The sequence below is a fragment of the Podarcis vaucheri genome, assembly GCF_965113315.1.
Source record: "Podarcis vaucheri genome assembly, chromosome: 5".
Lineage (NCBI taxonomy): Eukaryota > Metazoa > Chordata > Lepidosauria > Squamata > Lacertidae > Podarcis > Podarcis vaucheri.
This window is the reverse complement of record NC_138763.1, coordinates 15,065,504-15,085,424: the sequence shown is the minus strand read 5'-3', so window position 1 is coordinate 15,085,424 and position 19,921 is coordinate 15,065,504. Positions and strand designations below refer to the sequence as shown.

At 47.7% G+C, this 19,921-nt stretch overlaps 1 protein-coding gene and 1 long non-coding RNA gene across 2 annotated transcripts in view; one reads left to right on the top strand and one right to left on the bottom strand.

Moving 5' to 3' along the window:
• The window catches only part of LOC309533343, a 598,890-nt gene that overhangs the window by 391,351 nt on the left and 187,618 nt on the right, over positions 1-19,921 (bottom strand). The gene's annotated exons all lie outside the window — the stretch shown is intronic.
• NLGN1 (neuroligin 1) overlaps positions 12,720-19,921 on the top strand; it is a 674,832-nt gene continuing 667,630 nt past the window's right edge. The window contains exon 1 of the mRNA XM_082224056.1: positions 12,720-13,623. The gene's annotated coding sequence lies outside the window, so the exon portion shown is untranslated. The remainder of the gene's footprint in view (positions 13,624-19,921) is intronic.

The following is a 19,921-nucleotide window of genomic DNA, read 5'->3' as shown; positions in this document are numbered from 1 at the left end:
CTAATTTGCCTAATGTGCAAGCTAGTTTGGTCTCCACAAAATGAGGCCAGGTTTTGGTTTTTTTGCGGGCAGGGGGATTGCGGGCAAACAATAATTGGAGGAGAGGAATGCATTGCATATTAGGCTTGTAGTACCACCAGACTGCTGTATTCTGGGGGGGAGAGCAAGACTCCCAGCTCACCATGTGGGGATTACATAATCACTACTCATGTGCTTTTAGAGATTCTCCGAATGTTCAAAGTTTCCCTCTGTGCCATTTCTGCTAAAAGGATGAAAACGGCACAAATGCACTGGTGGCAAGTAAAAAAAAAAGAAAAAAAGTGTGCATAGTAATGCCAGGCAGAGTCTAAGGACAATCACAAATCTCCCTCACATCTAGCAGAATCTGGAATTCTCAGATATGGAAATGAGACGTGTGATACTACAGGAGGTGTTTGAGGAAGCAACAGAATTCTAACCAACGGGAGTGTATTAATCGTCCCCGAGCCCTGTTAGGCCACTGGTATGGAGTACTCTTTACTCCATGTACATGTCAGAAACTTCCTTAAGATGCTGCGTGAGATTGCATGATGGCTCTGCTCTGCCGCCACAGCTGGAGGCGGCGATGTTTCTGAACGTCGGTTGCTAGAAACCACAGGAGGGGAAAGTGCTCTTGAGCTCAGATTCACCTCACGGCTTTCCCACTTGGCCGCTGTGAGAACAGGGACTCAGCTACATTACTCAAAAAACAGCGTTTTGGGTGCGTTATAAACATGCAACACCAGGTGGCGCTGTAGAACACAAAACATTTCTATGCGATTTTACAAAGCGGTTTCCCCTGCTGTGTGTAGATCCGCCCCAGGGTGCTGGACTAGATGGGTCATTGGTCTTATCCAGCAGGCTCTTCTTGTGTTAACACTGCCATGACCATGCAATAATTGATGCACTTGCAAAACTGATTTCTCTTATGGGCTGTCACGTGCCTGAAGTACAGGGGGCCAGAGGGTACCCAGCCTCTTCTGCCAGATCCCTTAGAGAATATCTTCAGGAGGGCCCGGCCCTACTGTTATACGAGATTAGGCAGTTGCCTGAGGCAGCAGATGCTAGAGAGAGTGAGCAGAGAGTAGCAGTAAGGTGATGGAGAACAGGAGCTGTGTGTGCCATGTAGCCTGTCTTGTGCCACCTAAGCTGGTGGGCACACAGAGCAGGGTCTTCTCACCAGTGGCCCTGCCCCTGTGGAATTCAGCTCCACATGAGATTAGGTGAGTGCCATCTAGAGATGGGAGAATCTGTACATTTCAGTTTCACATGCTTTTCAAGTTTAATTTTATCTCACCACATTTCCACATCAGCTTGTGATTTATTTATTTTTACATAAACAAGTCCATACAAATTTCTCCCAATATACACAATTTTGCTAAGAAAATTTCCCTGACAGAACACATCTTTGCATGTTGTTTTCACTAATAATGTGCATATTTATGCACACTTTCCTGAACATACGGATTTTTGTGTGTAACGCTTAGCTGGAGAACTGCATTGCAACAGTGGGAAACTTGCAAATTTTGAAAGATGGCTGCATTCCAGCTCATGGATCATTTCAGAAAGTGTGAATTTGGTAGGCTTGCCTTTAAGTGTAAACAGAACAGAATTTCTCCCTCATCCTTAGTTCTCTCCATTATTTTATTATTATTTATTTAATATGTATTTATCTGTAGGGTGGTTCACAACCTAAATGACATAGGATGCAAACTTTCCAGTGCCCCATAGTCCTTAGCACTGCTTTCAAACTGAAATTAGATTTGGCTAATAATATTGGCCCACCCTTATTCCTCAGAAGGGGTTTCTGCCTTTTTCTTAAAAAAAGCATCACATGCATGTTTATTCACTTATATACAGTCATACCTTGGTTCTGGAATGCCTTGCGACTCGAACGTTTTCCTCCCAAACACCGCAAACCTGGGAGTGAGTGTTCCGGTTTGCGAACCCTTTTTTTGGAAGCCGAACGTCCGACGTGACTTCTGTGGCTTCCGCTTGAGTGCAGGAAGCTCCTGCAGCCAATCGGAAGCTGTGCCTTGGTTTTTGAACATTTGCGGAAGTCGGGCGGACTCACGGAACGGATTAAGTTCGAGAACCAAGGTACGACTGTACAGTCATACCTCATGTTACATCTGCTTCATGTTACGTTCTTTCAGGTTACGTCCCACAGTGACCCGGAAGTACCAGAAAGGGTTACTTCAGGGTTTCACCGCTCGCACATGCGCAAAAGCACAAAATGACGTCACATGCATGCGCAGAAGTGGCCAATCGCAACTCGTGCATGTGCAGATGCGCCGCTGTGGGTTGCGCTCTTTTCATGTTGCAAACGGGCCTCCGGAATGCATCCCATTCGCAATCAGAGGTACCACTGTATGTCCATTACCTTAGAAAAACATTCACCCAATACTTCCACAAAGTACTTTTCTAAGACAATGAGCACCAGTCATTGTGTGAAGACTGTGGCTCAGTGATAGAGCATCTGCTTTGCATACAGAAGGCACCAGATTCAATACCTGTCATCTCTAGGCAGGGCTGGGAGGGACCCCTGTCTGAAACCCCAGTCTGAAAACCTGCAGCCAGTTAGAGGAGACAGCAGTGGGGTAGATGGACCAATGGTCTGACTTAGTATGAGCCACCTTCCTAAGGGAGAACATAACTCAGTTAACTGATGGAAATTCTTGGGCCGAGTGAATTTATTTCTGGAGTGTGAAAAACTCCACAAGCCGAGGAGCTAAGTCCATCCTGAAGCATGGTGTTCAGCTTGCTCCCATAAAGATCCTTATGTACGAGCTAGGCTTCAATTCAATTTCATGCTGTTAAGAAAGGCTCTTTGCTTTGTACAGTTAATAATATATTGCAGCAGATGATTTATTTTATCCCACTGCTTCCTCCCCCCCTCCCGTTTTATTTTTTGCTCCTGCACTATCAAATTGCCTTCCAAGTTTTAATTACAAATGAGACCCATCTGGCCTATCGTCTTTTCCAATCGCCTCCTCAAAGAGGAATAAACGGCATTTGTTAAACAAGATGCCGTTAGAAAAGTCTACCTCTGCACACACATCCTTAAGAACAACCCCAGTTTGTCTGGGTTCATACAGAACACTAAACTGTGGTTAGTAAAAAGTGGAAGCGGAAGGTTCTGGTCTCTTCCTTGTGGCTGCGCTAGAGAAGACGGGAGAGGCCCTGATGAGGCTGAGATTATTTCACATAACATTAACACAGAGCAAGAGGAGCAATAAAGATGATCTAGTGTAACCAATGCAGTAGATCTGTGCTGGTCCCGAGGGCTAACCAAGAGGCGAGGTACGAGTCCAGTCCGAGGTCGATGGTGCGGTATGGAGGCTGTCCGTCAAAGCTGTAGCTGGGTCCAAGGTGGGGAGTCGGGTGAGGTCAGGAACTCTGGCAGAAGAGCAGGACAGGGTGCAGGCAGGAACAGGCTAGCAACAACGTTGCTCCCGCAACCTGGGACTGGGGCTGACTGGCTTTTATCTGCCCCGAGGCATAAGGTGGCCCCGGTCCATAGGTGACTCACCTCTCCTGGCCTGGAGGCGAGCACTCCTCCTGCAGGATCTTAGTTCCCTCCGCCTCTCTGCCTTGAGCCTCTGCAGCTCAGGAGAAGCTGGAGGGTTACCAGACCCAGAGGCAACCTCAGCTTCCTCTGACGGGGCTGAGAGTGGAGCACCTGCAGGCAATGGGTCCTCCATCACCCCAGGGGCCAGAGCAGACTCAGTTGGTGCCTGCACCTGAGGATCCAGCACAGGTGAGGACCCTCCAGGCTCAGGCCCCAGCCCCGGTTCAGCTGGTTCTGGAGGCGGGGACTCCTGTGCAGGCTGGGATTCCTCAGGTTCAGCCTCTGAGTCCGAATCCCAGGCCATCACGAGATCTATGAATGCAGCACTCTTTGGTAGCTAATTATTCCACCAGAACACAGTCAGTTAAAGGCACCTCCCTGTCAGGACTTGAGTCGGGCTAAGGTCAGCAACAAAAACAATAGATCACCTGAGGCCAGTGAAGTTAAATCTTCATTCAAGGAAAGAAACCACTGGTCTCAGAGACTCTTCCTAGGAGGTCTTGCCCGATAAAGCAGTTGTGAGGACTGAAGGTCCCACCCCTCTCTAAGGCTCCACCTCTCCAGGATTTCTCCCACACAATCTCAAACTGCGTCTGCGCACAACTATTCTCTGTCCTTCTCTTTTCATTTCTCTGTATGTTCTCAGTGACCAGGGAGGAGGGAAGCTGGTCATAGCAGGAAAGGCAGGCTGCCTGGATTCTTCAGCAGCCTCTTGACCCTCCCTTACTCTCCAGCCTCTGCTTAAGCATCAGAGTCTGAACTGCTCTCTGCCACAGACTCTTCCTGCTCACTAAACCCTGTTGCCCCTCCAGCTTCTGACACCTCTACCCACCCCTCCCCAGTCTTCTCCCTCTTACCACCATTCCCCTGGCTCTGAGCCTTCTTCCCATGGGGGTTCCCCAGCTGGTGCCTCCCACCAATGCTTTGCATCCAGCCAGTCCATGACACTCCCTGCCGGAGGGCCCGCAAAATCACCTCTCCTTTTAAACTCCCTTTGTCTGCATTAGTCTTGTTACCTTCTTAGCTCCCCTTTCCTATCTTCCTTACTGTTACCGTTTGGTCTTCCTGATCTTCAGTCCCTTCTAATGATGCACACAAAACAGCTGACTGTGGGCAGTAGCCAATGTCGGCAGATGTCAGGGAGTGCAACAGCTGGTGGAGCCAGAGCCAATGATAGGCAGCGCCAACTTGTCTCCATCTTCCTCCCTGCTGAGTTGTACAAGGGGCAGCACTGAGATGAAGGAGCAGGATGTGCCAGTCCACCAAGACAGGCTGTAAGTAGAGCGGTAGGCAGCTAGGGGCTGGATGAGGCATGAATGACCAGTCTCCATTGAATGTATTGCTATGGAACATGTTCTACCAGCACAAAGATTCCTGCTTGTGAAAACAGAACTTTTTCCTGCTCTCCTCTCCCTGTTGTTGGTTAGTTGTTTAGTCGTGTCCGACTCTTCGTGACCCCATGGAGCAGAGCACCCCAGGCACTCCTTCTTCCACTGCCTCCCGCAGTTTGGTCAAACTCATGCTGGTAGCTTCGAGAACACTGTCACACCATCTCGTCTTCTGTCGTCCCCTTCTCCCTTTCCCAACATCAGGGTCTTTCCCAGGGAGTCTTCTGTTCTCATGAGGTGGCCAAAGTATTGGAGTCTCAGCTTCAGGATCTGTCCTTCCAGTGAGCACTCAGGGCTGATTTCCTTAAGAATGGATAGGTTTGATCGCCCCCTAAATCTGTTTCAGGGGTCCCCCCCAACCTTCCAGAGCAGACTCAGGGAGAATGTGGGGCGCATGCAGGGAGATGAGCTGGGGAAATCTGTTGAACAAACAGAAACCCTTGCTTGGAATGGTTGGATACTGTCCACGATTTGTATTTACACGTACAACGTATCTCTTTTATAAAGGCTAGGCTTGCATGGCCATCCTTTACTTCCACAAGCACAATGTCCCCAAACAAAACTATATAAATATTTATAGCGTCCCTCGATACATTGCCAGAACTTAGCAAAAGAAGCATTCCCTCTTTAAGTACTTCCTGCTGCAATGAACGTTTGGCCTCCATTGGCCTTTAAACAATCGCTGTAAAAACACCACTTTATTAGAACACATTATTCCCAAACCAGAGGTGTCTACTGTGGGATCACCCAGATATTGTAGGACTCCAGTTCCCATCAGCCCACTGTCAGTCATCAGGGATGGTGGTAGAGGACACCATGTTGATTAAGCTCGTACAACCCAATGTGTGTGCTGGTGAGTGTGTGAGTGCAACTCCGTTTGCTGTTGGCCCAGTCCCCTTCATTTTCCACATCTTATGAAAACCGAGATAATGATTACAGAAGTCTTCCTCCCCCTCTCTCAGATATTTAAACAGGCAATTATTTCTCATTATCCTTTCTAAATTCTAGTGAGGTTTCTCTGATTCAGAATTAAGAAACTTGGAAAGATCCACAGGGTAGCAGAGAGACTTGTGATTACCGGCTGGGGGGAAAAAAACACACCAGGGCTCTATTTGTGGTTCAAAATGACTTTATGTTGTCCTTGCTAGTTGCTCCTGAATTGGATTTCAGCCTTTTTATTTAAGAGAGAGGTAGTGCTCTCTTTCTCTTTTCCCTCCACACCGCCGTCTCCTCTGTTTCAGAATTTCAGACTGCAAGCTTCAAAGGACAGTGACCTCCCTTTTTTTTTAGCATATTAAAACGCTGTGAGCATGGATGCTGCGATATAAATAATAGCAATTTCCTCATCACATTAGTCGGGGTCTGCTCCATGTTTGAGAAGCCCCAGCAAGGTGACCATCCTAGAAACTGCCTTATGCTGAGTGATACCAATGGTCCATCTTTCTCTGTATTGTCTACACTGTCTGGCAGTGACTCTCCAGGGTTTCAGGCAATATTTTTCCCCAGACCTACCTGGAGATGTTGGGGGCTGAACTTCGAACCATCTGCCTGATGCTCTGCCAGTGAACTGTGGTCCTTCCCCATCAGTGCTCCCCGCTACCCTTTGCTGCATAGCAAATTGTATTTGTTTATTTAAAGCATTTAGATGCTGCTTGATTCTTAGCCTTTCTAGGTGGTGTGTGTAAAAATAAACCATACACAGAATAAAACAATAAGAAGTCACCATAGAACGAAACATGAACCTGAGTCCTGCCTTAAAATGACTGCTGGAATAAGTACCGTATTTTTTGCACCATAACACTCACTTTTTTCCTCCTAGAAAGTAAGGGGAAATGTATATGCGTATTATGGAGGGAATGCCTATGGGTGGCATGCCTGCGGATTTTCCTCCTCTAAAAACTACGTGCGTGTTATGGTCGGGTGCATGTTATAGAGCGAAAAATACAGTAAGTCTTTGCCATGTGCCTGAGGTTCAGCTGCCTAATCTCAGTGGGGAAATGAATTGCATGGCTTCTGGTAGTTATGCACCATGCGTTTGAGCCTTGGGGAACCAACAACAGGGACCCCCCCCGCCCCCACCGAAAGCTGCCCAATGCCCCACTTGCCTTAACGGTCCAGCTTCCACTGATTTTTATTACATGCAGCATCACAAACCTGTGATTAAATCTCTGGGTTTCTCCCTCTGGCGTTCGCCCACAGCCGAGTCAGGAGACGGGCATCCATTTGTGCTTGAGGCACCAGCAGAAGGAAGAAGAGCCTCACCTGTTTTTCTGAGATTAGATTAAGCTGGTCCCTGCAGAAGGCTCCCATTCTCCATGCGACTGAGTCTACCTTGTCTCAGGCCGTACGGCAGATGGGATGTCTGACCCTGTTTCCAAAGAAATTAGAAGCTGGCATGTAAAAGAGAAGGAGCCCCGTCCAAACTCTTCACATTTCCCTGGTGTTAAATCACAATTTTATCTGGCCGTCTAAAAAGGCAGCACATTTTTGGCACGGCTGGCCCAGATTTCTGGTTTAAGGCCCCAATGTCACACGGACAACAAAGGGCTGTTACCGCATGGAAGCGGGATATCTTTTGGAATCTCTGCAGAATGGCCAGCCTGCCATGTGTCCGATACCACCGCTAAAAGAATACAATATTCCGTCCCGTCTGCTTGTCCATTTGCAGTGATTGAACAGTTGGGCTATTCTGCCTTTTTCTCACAAAAGAGCTCTTGGTGTGTATTTGCAAGCGCTAAGAGGAACCTGGACGACGGTCAGACTCACACATTATATCTAGGCCACCGATGTCCAAATGGTCATCCAACGTCCCACCTGTAGGCCATAAGAGCTTCCTGGTTTGTATTCCAGGTGGCTGGCATTGGTGGCATTGTAGCAGAAGAGCTGTAGCTGAATTATCTATGGAGCATCCTCAAACAGACAGGTTCAGAGTCCCCATATGTTTTGCATTCAGGGACCTTGGAAGCAGCTGCCATTTGTCCCACCACATCTTATGATGGAGTTATGAACATATGAGCACAGCAAGAGCCAATGCTTGATCACACCAAAGGCCAATCTGGTCCAGTGTCCTGCTCCCACCATTCTGTTCTGTGGGGAATCTTTTTCTTCAGCAAGAAGGCTACATTTCTTTGTAGGGGAACTTTTCTGGGGACTAACTAGAAGTGGCTCTCCAAGGTTTCAGGCAGGGGACATTCCCATCCCCACCTAGTGGTGCTGTGGAAAGCAGATGCTCTATCACTGACATAGAGCCCTTCACTTCAGTCCCCATAATCTTTAGTCATGATGGCTCTTCAGGGCTTCCATGTTCAGAAGCAGTTGTTATTGGCACAGACGTCTGGCAATGGAAGAGTGCGCCTTCGGGGGTGTTGTAGAGTTAGAGTGCCTGCTTTGGTTGTAAAGACTGATGTGGGAGGATAGCTCAGTTGGTTAGAGTGTGGTGCTGATGATGCCAAGGTTGCAGGTTCAATCACCGTATATGGGATGGTTGCATATTCTTGCATTGCAGGGGGTTGGACTTAGATGATCATCATGGTCCCTTCCAACTCCATAATTCTATGATTCTATGTTTTGAAGGCATCCAGTTGTGCTGATGCTGCCATAAGATGCACCTGACCATAAGGTACAACTAGTTTTGAGAGGAGGAAAATAAGAAGAAGAAAAAAGAATGAAACAGTGGATGTATGATTTTTGTGGTTCATACTGTGGCCACAGACATGTGATTTGATGGTGCAAAAGTTCTGAGGATCCATGTGGATCCGTGCTTTGTAACCATGCTTTTGTGCTATTGCGGCCCCACACAAGAGTGGGTGCGTGATTTTTTGGTGCAGGCTGTAGCCATGGACATGCTATGTGATCTGAAGGTGAATTTGAGGTAACCCAATGCAAAAATCCTGAGGATCCATGGGCTTTTACCTCCCCTCTCCCAGGCAGCCTCCTTTATCTCTAGCATCCCTTATCTCCCTCCCCGATTGCTTGCCCATCAGCTGCTTCCTTTCAACACTCCCTTCCCTTGTTTGCCTTAGTGTCTTTTCCTTAGCTGGAGCAGTTTTTTGCTCCTCCTTTTCTTCTAATTTCTCTCCTCATTTCTTTAGTCTTCCTGCTTCCTCTCCTTGCAAGTTCGTTGTCTTTACCTCTTTCCTCCCAGGCAGCCTCCTTTATTGCTAGCATCCCTTATCTCCCTCCCCAATCACTTGCTGATTAGCGGCTTTGTTTCAACACCCACTTCCCTCTTTTTTAAAAAAAAGCATGATCTGCTTTTCTCCCCTGGGCAATTAGGCTCCAGGGCCCACACACTTGCTCCATAAGACGCATAGACATTTCCGCTTACTTTTTAGGAAGAAAAAAGTGCGTCTTATGGAGTGAAAAATACAGTATTTCTTTTAGCTGCGCTCCTCCCGGCAGTCTATTCTCCTCTGGTCACTGCTGTGGATGGATGAAGCACTATACCACTGAACAAAAGTGCACACCTCATCCTAGTATATGCATTTTTGCACACATTACTTGGCTGGAGAACTGCAGCACAGTTAGAGAAGTGCAAATGTGGAAGGATGGCTGCACCTGTTGTTTCAGAAAGGGAAAATCCAGTAAGTTTTCCTTTAAACATGAACAGCTGAAACATGTCTAACAACATGCCTTTGACACAAATAAAGCACACGGCTTCCCCAAAGAACCATGGGAACTGTAGTTCTATCCTTCATTCACAGAGGTACAGTTCCCGGGATTCTCTGAGGGGAGAAGTCATGTGCTTTAAATGTGTGCTTGGTGCAGTAGATGGGAGGATAGTGTCCAGATAGGCAAACTAAGGCCCAGGGGCTAGATGTGGCTTCTAAATCCAGCCCACAGACGGTCCAGGAATCAGCGTGTTTTGACACGAGTAGAATGTGTGCATTTATTTAAAATGCATCTCTGAGTTTTTGTGGGGCATAGGAATTTGTTCTCCCCCCCCCAAAGAATAGTACGCCCCCCCACAAGGTCTGAGGGACAGTGGACCGGCCCCCTGCTGAAAAAGTTTGCTGACTCCTTGTCCATATCAAGGGAAGTAATAGTTCCACTCTATTCTGTCTTGGCATAGGAGCCAACTCCTAGGGGCTGGGCCCTCACAATAAAATATTTGAGGGAGCTGGCCCCCACAAAGTTGATGGGCACAGTGGTATGCGCACACTGTGTCATGTGATCGATTATGCGGGGTGTGGCTTATCTGGGCCCCCACAATATTCCAGTCGGGATTCAGGCCTCATCATGGGACTGAAACTGCCTTGGTCGCACTGGTTGATGATCTCCGGCGGGCTAGGGACAAAGGTGAGAGCTGTTTCCTAGTTCTGCTGGATCTCTCAGCGGCGTTTGATACCATCGACCATAGCATCCTTCTGGACCGTCTTGAGGGGCTGGGAGCGGGGGGCACTGTTATACAGTGGTTCCGCTCCTTCCTCCTGGGCCGTGTTCAGAAAGTGGTGGTGGGGGATGAGTGTTCAGACTCCTGGGCTCTCACTTGTGGGGTGCCTCAGGGTTCTGTCCTCTCCCCCATGCTTTTCAACATTTACATGCAGCCGCTGGGAGAGATCATCAGGAGGTTTGGGCTTGGTGTTCATCAGTATGCGGATGATACCCAGCTCTACCTCTCTTTTAAATCAGAACCAGTGAAGGCGGTGAAGGTCCTGCATGAGTGTCTGGAGGCGGTTGGAAGATGGATGGCGGCTAACAGATTGAGGTTGAATCCTGACAAGACAGAAGTACTGTTTTTGGGGGACAGGAGGCGGGCAGGTGTGGAGGATTCCCTGGTCCTGAATGGGGTAACTGTGCCCCTGAAGGACCAGGTGCACAGCCTGGGAGTCATTTTGGACTCACAGCTGTCCATGGAGGCACAGGTCAAATCTGTGTCCAGGGCAGCTGTTTACCAGCTCCATCTGGTACGTAGGCTGAGACCCTATCTGCCTGTGGACTGTCTCGCCAGAGTGGTGCATGCTCTGGTTATCTCCCGCTTGGACTACTGCAATGCACTCTACATGGGGCTACCTTTGAAGGTGACTTGGAAACTACAACTAATCCAGAATGCGGCAGCTAGACTGGTGACTGGGGGCGGCCGCCAAGACCATATAACACCGGTCTTGAAAGACCTACATTGGCTCCCAGTACGTTTCCGAGCACAATTCAAAGTGTTGGTGCTGATCTTTAAAGCCCTAAACGGCCTCGGTCCAGTATACCTGAAGGAGCGTCTCCACCCCCATCATTCTGCCCGGACGCTGAGGTCCAGCGCCGAGGGCCTTCTGGCGGTTCCCTCATTGTGAGAAGCAAAGCTACAGGGAACCAGGCAGAGGGCCTTCTCGGTAGTGGCGCCCGCCCTGTGGAACGCCCTTCCAGCAGATGTCAAATCGATAAACAACTACCTGACATTCAGGAGACATCTTAAGGCAGCCCTGTTCAGGGAAGTTTTTAACGTGTGATATTTTATTGTATTTTTGGTTTTTATGGAAGCCGCCCAGAGTGGCTGGGGAGGCCCAGCCAGATGGGCGGGGTATAAATAATAAATTATTATTATTATTATTATTATTATTATTATTATTATTCAAGTTGGCACCCACAACTAGAATACTGTATCCCATTCTGGGCAGCACAGTTTAAGAAGGATGTTGACAAGCTGGAATGTGTGCTGAGAAGGGTTGACCAAGACGATCAAGGGTCTGGAAGACAAGACAAGCCTTATGAGGAACTGTTGAGGGAGTTGAGTATGTTTAGCTTGGATAAAAGGAGACTGAGAGGAGATAATAGCCGTCTTCAAATATCTGAAGGGCTGTCACATGGAAGATGTGGATTCGAGTTACAAAAAAGGAGGTTCCGACTAAGCATCAGGAAGAACTTTCTGACAGTAAGTGCAGTTCGACACTAGAATAGGCTCCCTTGTGGTGAGTGTGTGGATTTCTCCTACAATGGAGGTTTTTAAGCGGAGGTTGGGTGGCCATCTGCCATGCACGAAGGAGATGAAATTCTTGCATTGCGGGAGGTTGGACTAGATGACCCCGGGAGTTCCCTTCCAACTCCGCGATTGTATACCGCCGGCCTGCTTCTCTCTCTGGAAGTTCCACCTCTGCACAAGAATATTGGGGGAGAGAAAGGATGGGGACGGACTTTCAAGGCCAGCATTTGCAGAGGCGCTGCTGCTGCCTCCCTCCATCTGCACCCCCGGCCCGAAACACACACACACGCACACACAGTGTGGATCCCCCCTCCTCCGCCCCGTTTTTCTTTAATTTCCCTGTTCCACGTCACAGTTGACGCCGGGACCTTTGTTACCCTCAGTGCTGCCACCACGCTGCTGCCAGCCAAAGCGGAAAAACGGGAGGTGTGTGCATGCATATGTGTGTGTGTATGTGGGGGTGTGTGTCAGTGAACGCTAACAGCGGGGGCGGGTTGGACGAGGGCTTTGCGCGCAGGCGCGTGCAGGCACACACACACACACACACACACACACACACGCACACACCCCTCCCTAAGCGAGGGATCCCCTCGCTTCCCAGGGATTGCCCCCCACCTCCCTCTGCAACTTCTCCCCAGTCATGCAATGGAGATGGGGAAAAGCTAGAGGTGGACGAAAGCCTGCATGCATTCCTTGTTCTCCTAAGCTTTGATTGTGCTCGCCTCGGCTGCTGCTGCTGCTGCTGCTGTGCAAGCGCGCCCCTTCGCGCGCGCGCTCCGCACACAGCTGCGAGGCTGTTCGGCGCGCGTACCGGCGCGTGCCCGTGAGCGCGCGTCTGAGCGTGCCCGCGCCTCCCTCTTATGTCTACAGGTAGCAGCGGCGGCAGCAGCAGCAGCAGCGGAAGGGGGGCGAAAAAGGCAACTGAACTGCAGGAGCCTTTCCTCGAATTTGGAAAGCGGCTGATGCTCCCTTTGCCTACGGATGTACAGCCTTCTGTCTCCTTCGTGATCCCGTCTCCTTGGGCCACTGTGTGCTGCTCTTCCCTGATCCTCCTTCTCCCTCCATCCCTCTCTCCTTCCTTTTTTAATTTTTTTTAAATAATAATAATAATAAGATTTTTTTTTTAAATCACCCTTGGGGATTTTGCATGATATCTATCTATAGATACAGAGCTGCAATTGCCCTCCTTGCAAGTGACTTTTCTCTCTGCAAATAATTTTAGAAATTAATTTCCTCTCTCCCGACGTGTTTCTACGTTTGGCTTGCCAAGTTTGTAGCGAGACACGTCTTCTGAAATTCTCCTTTCTCCCGCTCCTTTTTTTTTGGGGGGGGTGAGTGGGGAGGGGGGCGTTGGTGTAGGATCGGTCGCAGCGACAGCCCCTCGCTGGATGTAGAAAGGCACAGATTTTGCGATTTTCCTCTTTTCTCCTTCGTCCCCTTCCCCACCAAATTCTCTTCTTCTCTCCACCCTACCTCTCCTGGACGCCTCTCCCCTCTCCTCTCCTCAAGACATTTGGAATCCTCTAGGGAGCTAATGGATACTAAGGAATCAGCTTGGCACATTCTTCGGTCGAGTCCCTTTCCAGATGAGGAGCATTAAAGACATGCACGTTGCTTGCTCCCCCCTTGTTTTTTCCTTTTCCTAAAACAAGACCCAGCCTTCAACTTAGCTTCCTCTTCTTCTCCAAGTATTTATGATTGCGGATCAGGTACAAAAGGAGGAGTAGTTTGATAAGGTAAGGCATCTATTTCTGTCCTTTCCAAGACGCCAGCATGTTATCTATCTGGGCTTTCCAATAACTTGCCTCTTTCTCCCCATCGCTTTCCCCAGAAGGGGTTCATTTCTCTCTCCGCCGTCCCCACCTCAGGTCCAAACCTCTCCTATGCTTCCCCCACAAAATATATCTGAATTGTCTTTGTGTGCGCTCTAGTATTAAATCTGATTAACCCTCCACCCCTCCTCCAATATTATAAGAGTTTATGTCTGCTCCAGGCATGTTTTGTCTGTATGGGAGAGCTGGATTTCAAACACACATGCCAGTATCTTCTGATTAAAGGAACAGCTCCCACCCCCCCCCACTCTTTCCCCTTTTTGGGGTATACTTCCTCTTCTTCCACAGCAGTCTGCATTAACACAGCATACATAAGCAGCAGGCAAAAGCCGGCCTTTATTATGTATGTGCCTAGGAGAAACTTGACAAGTGGAACTAAAAAGTCTTTATATATCAAGGTATTTGCTGCAGCTCTTATAAATAAAGCCCATTTAATTCGAGGGAGTCAGCACCATCAGTTAAGAATAGGGTGGAGGAGACGGCTTGTTCCTTGTAGAAGTGGAGGGGGGCATTTATTGATTAAGGCTTTGGTTGTACGTTTGGGGCTCTGTTCATATTTGCCCTTAGCGGAGAAAAAGCCCATAATCTTTGCTTCAAAAAGCCAGAAGCAGTGGGATTTTTTTTTTTGGGGGGGGGGGAATGGGCTAGTTTTCCAGTAACACTCTCCCCAAACATTTTCTTCTCCCTGTGCTTTTAAAATGCATGAATTCTTGACCTGTCCTCTCTTGTGGTTCTCAGCCTCTGGCTGCAATCTCTGTGATATACTTCACCTAGGCTTGACTCCTTAGTGACCAGCTTCTTAATAAGTGGCTCTGTGTTTGGGGAGGATAGAGAAAAGTCTTTTTGGGGGCGAGACAGAGGTGCATTGGCAGAGGAGCGTGCAGTTGTGGGGGGCAAGGAGGAAGCCCCACAGAGGGTGTGTGTGAGAGACACCCCCACGCAACACGCTGGAGAAGCGTCCGTGAGAATCACAAGGCTGCTAGTGCGTCTGAATCTTCTGTGCATGGTGCTTGCTAGTTATTGGCAGCTGAAGAATGACTGGGAGCAGCAGCCAGGAAACAGAGGAAGGAAAGAGGATGTGGAAAGACAGTGGAATCAGGCAAATGAAGTGAAGGGGAGGAGGGTCGGGAAGAGAGATTGGGAAACATAAGAAGCTTGCACTGAGAACGTTTGCAAGCTTTCGGGCCACACAAGGTTCTTCCATAGGCATTGCTGTTTGGTGTGTCTTTAAATGAGTTAAGCGCAGTAGCTTATCAGTCACCAGGAGTCAGAGAGACAGGTGGTGATGGGTGTGCTTGTGCAATTGTGCATGAGTGTTCAAACGCTGGCTACAGAGAGGCGCTGATAGATTATAAAGCATCCCCTTGGAGCAACTGCCTTCACTTCAGTTCATCTCCTTCGCAGGATCTGGCACCAACCCAACCTGGCCTCCTCCTCTTCATCATCATAACCTGTCTGTTATTTCCCTTATAGTTATTCTCCCCTCCTGGGTGATTTCCTTCCACATTACTTTCTTGAGGCGATTCTCATCCGCTCTGCTGAAACATGCTCTGTAGAGGTCTTTCTCCTGTTTTACGAGGGGCAGGAAGTGGTGTAAAGAAAAGGATGGTGGGAAACACCTGGCTGGAATTTATTTGCATTACAAAGAATCATTTGAATTGCAATTAACTCTCCCTGGGATATAACCATACGCAATGAAGCTGTTAGAGCTGAGGCAAGGGGAAGGTGACATGAAAGAAATTAGGCTTGGCCTCTCAACGATATAGATCCTTGGTCTCCATCAGTGAGCTCTCTGGGCCATATTTTATATCCCAGGTTCATACTTGGGAAAGAGCAAGGCTTTCAGCAAGCAGCTAATTGCAGAAATATTCTGCTTTTTATGGGATTTAATGGTCCTTTTTTGTCTTAAAATAAAATCTCTCTGTGCTAATAAAGCAGTCTGTATCTATCACAAATTACTTGTGCTCCTCTAAGGATAAATGTTAACCTTTTTTTTAATGCATCCATTTCCAAAATAATTAATTGCTGTGAACAATTGCTAAAAGGGTTCTTGGTAATAAAGGTGTCGTCAAGAAATGCTGGGTGGCATTTGACCATAGATCTTTTGCTATGTTTTTTAAAAAAATAAAAAACCCATCAATATGAAATACCCAGTGATTCTTTACCACTTGACAGCCACAGGGAACTGAGGGCACATCTGATGAGAAGATCACGGGTGATTAGGGACAGGGGTGATGGGATAGGTCCATTCACCAAAAGGGCACCAGAAAATTCACATTGTTCTTGGTTCAGACAAAGAGCTAAGACACCACAGGGGCTGATTTAGTGACTTGCACAAAACCCAAGTGGGCAAGACGGTTTGGACCATCCGATTCCATGTTTTGATTAAAAGGGAAGGAGGGGGGGAAGTGAAATGTTGTAGTAAGTCGGCTGGTTCTGGCGTTAGCCTTTGCAATCCTCTTAAATAAACGCAGGGACTGTGGGATTCAGTTTTTCAGCAGAATATATTTAATGCTCCTGCAGCACTGGAGGAAGTGGTGATGGAGAAGAAGGATATATATATATATATATATATATATATATATATATATATATATGCTTTCGTAGATTTTCACGGGTATAGGAATGCAGGTTTTGGTGTCTTCGGGTGTCTTCCCGTGTAAGAGTCGGGGTGTCTGTGCGACGTTTCGACGAGGTCTCACTCGTCATCTTCAGGCTGGTGCTTTCGGCTTCTTGTTACTGGAACAGTAACAAGAAGCCGAAAGCACCAGCCTGAAGATGACGAGTGAGACCTCGTCGAAACGTCGCACAGACACCCCGACACTTACACGGGAAGACACCCGAAGACACCAAAACCTGCATATATATATATATATATATATATATATATATATATTCCTTCCAGTCCATCCCTGCTGCCTTTATTTTCATGCTTTCTTTATTAATGGGATTTGCTGGAGTTTGTCTCCCCTCCTCTTTTTCTTCCTTTTTTAATCCACCATTTACATTTAGGATGAATAACAGAAAGAAATGTCTTTTCAAAAGCCCCTCTTCCGACGAATCACAGAAGCCCCCAGCCGCTGAAGCCTCTCATTCCCCCCCCCAAAAAAGAAGAAAAGAGCCCACAAAAAGATTTTACGCTTACCTAACTTCCCCCCACAAGCCCCTTGTTCCTGTTCGTTGCCTCTTCTGAAACACTTCCACAGCTGATGCTAGAGACAACGTTTGTGTATCTGATTGCCTGTGATCATTTGTTTTAAATATATCGCCCCACGTTTCAGCTGGAGTTCCATTTAACAGTATTGACAAATCATTCATTGTAGGAAAACATCATTAGAAACATAGGCTCTATTCATCATGTGAGCTCTCTTTCTCTAGGCCGCCGAGTATTGAATATAATTAATCAATGAAACTAATTTCTTAACTAGAGAATTACCTTGTAGCTTTGCTGCGAAATGTTTATGTGGCTTCTGATCATCCCTTGGAGGGCTTGTTCCTGGGGCCGGGGGCTACTACACTGAACGGGCAGGAATGATTCTGCCTGGCTTGCAGCACTCAAGACTGCTTACTCTAGCATGGACTCCCATCTACTGAATAGTGAGAAGGGAAGTCCCTGGCTCAAGTCTTGTCTTTGGCGTGAAGCAGCTGAGAAGCTTTAGGAAAGCCGCCTTCTCCCAGCTGTTCATCTGAACGTTCTGTGGCATTCTATTATGCGAGTAGACATAGATGGGTTTCTCAACGCCTGGGGTTATTGTGGGCTGGATCAGTCCAAAGGCCCATCTAATCCAGCACCCTGCTCTCACACTGGCCTACCAGATGCCTATGGGAATCCTGCAAACAGGCGCTGTGCACAGAAGTGCCGTCCCCACTTTTGCATCCCAGCAGCTCTAGTAGTGGATGGTGGGGTGGGGTTGTGTCACATACCTGACCTCCCAGAAGTGGAGATGCCTCTTCTCCCCAGGAGAGAGAGTGGGAAAGGCAAGGCAGGAGGGAGGTCAGCACTGTGCAAACACACTGGCAGAACCAATATGGTGCTCTTGCTAGCGTGTTTGCACAACACCAACCTTTCCGCCTTGCCTTTCCCACTCTCCCTCCTAGTAAGCAGTGGTGACCCAACTGCTGGGAGGTCAAGTAAGTGCTATAGCTCAACCCTACAGTCCACTACTGGGCAACTGGTATTCGGAGGCATAGTGCTTCTGATGTTGGAAGCAGTTGCGCCCAACGCCCAGCATTGGTCCTCAGCAAGAAGAATCTTTAGTACCACCCCCAGCCCCATTCCTTCAACTTTGGATACCTTGTTTTGTTTGACACATGCTTTATCTCTTCCACATAAGATGATAAATGCAAAGCTATGATCTATAAATCTGTATTTATTCATGCCCTATGAACACTTTGATTCAGCTGCTTAGTGGATGATTGTATCAGGCAGGTGTTCCTCCGAGCCAGATGACCCAGTTCTTTGCCTGGGTTGCCTCCCCTGAAATCTACCCCTTGTTGATGTGTCATGGATTGTATTGCTGCTGTTGGTTTCTATGGTGAAAAATGTTGGAATCATGGAAGCCAAGACCCAAGTTTGGGGCAAGCACTCTTGTGTGAGAGAACCCCAGCAGAGATTTAACACGACAGTACAAGCAGCAAAGAAAGATGTGTAAAACCTTCCAGTGAGTCCCTAAAATGCCCTCTTTTAAAAGCTCTTTCCAAGCGATCTCACTTCCCTAGCATAGACACAGAACAAATGTTTTTAGTAAGTCATACAATGGACTCCTTGCAAAACTCTTCAAATGTCAGATTCAGGTGCTTTTCTATACAGCAGTCAGAAAAGATGCTGCTTAGTTACAAAAGGTAAAAGTTACTAAACTATTGGTGGAGAAAAATATTTGTTTCAGATTCCATTCTGGTCTGAAACAAAAAGAGGCTGGTTAAAGCCATGCGCTGGAGTGACTAGCTTAGAGCTTCTTGCATGCTGAAATCCACTTGGAGAGTGAGATATAACCTCACTTGGAGGTTATAAGCCTTGATCAGGGCCATCTTACCCATAGGTGCTAGGGGTGCGGGGCACCTGGGCACCGGGCTCTCAGGGGCTCCAGGTCGAGAGTCCAGGGCCTGAGAGTTGAGTCTGGGGAAAAGCCTGCCCGACGGACAGAGTGCCGCAGTGAGCCCTTCTGCACCACGAGTTTGGGGGTGACCAAGCCAGCGAGACACTGAGGCGGCCAGCTGGCTTTGCCCTCCTGCACGTCTGGGATTGGGCAACCTGGGAGGGGGGGGGTCTTTGCACCCCGGCACCGCATATGCTTAAGACAGCCCTGGGCTTGGTGACCCATTTTCTCTCAAGGTGGAAAGTGATGACAGGCGAAGCCTGGCAAGACAGCTTACTCTATGGTTTAACCCTTTCATGAACTAATTTGGATTCAAACATGCTAGAGTTATATGAGGCTGGAGAGAATCAAACTTCTCAGCACAGAGTGTTTGTGATTTGTGGGTGGTAACTATCTCCACCCTGAGATGGATGGATGCCAACCAGTAACCCCTCACATAGGCTACTGCAATGTCTTGTGGATGGGGCTGCCTCTAAAAATGGTCCAGAAACTACAGTTGGTTCAAAATAGAGCCCCCAGGGTATTGTGACTGGGTATTTTCATCATGTTATGACAGTGCTTTCCCAGCTGCACTCACTCTGAGTTGGTATTGGGACCCAATTTAAAGTGCTGCATTTAATCTATAGAACTCTAAAATGCCTTAGGTTTATCTCCCTGCATATGTCTACATGAATCTTAAGATCCTTCTTCATACACACAGAACTGAGATAGGTGACCACTAAGGAGAGGGATAGCCTTTTTGGTAGTGGCACCGCAGCTATGGAATGCTTCTCTTAAGAGAGACTCACTTGGTGCCTTCTTTGTGGTCTTACCAGCACCGGACAAAGTCCTTTTCTATCACCTTGGCTTTTAAATTGTGTTTTAAGTCTCAAATTATTTTATACTGTCAATGAAACAAATATTGGAATTTTTTTTTGCAGTTGTCTATTGTTTCTGCCGATTTTATGATAGATATGAACGATGGTTTTGTTGGCAGCCACCCAGGGAATACTTACTGATAAGTTGAATAAATAAATAACGAAAAACAGCTGTTTTAAAGATAGAGAACAAGGAGACTGACTTGTCTTCCAGTGGGAAATGTGGGAAGTCATAATGAAGAGCTCAAA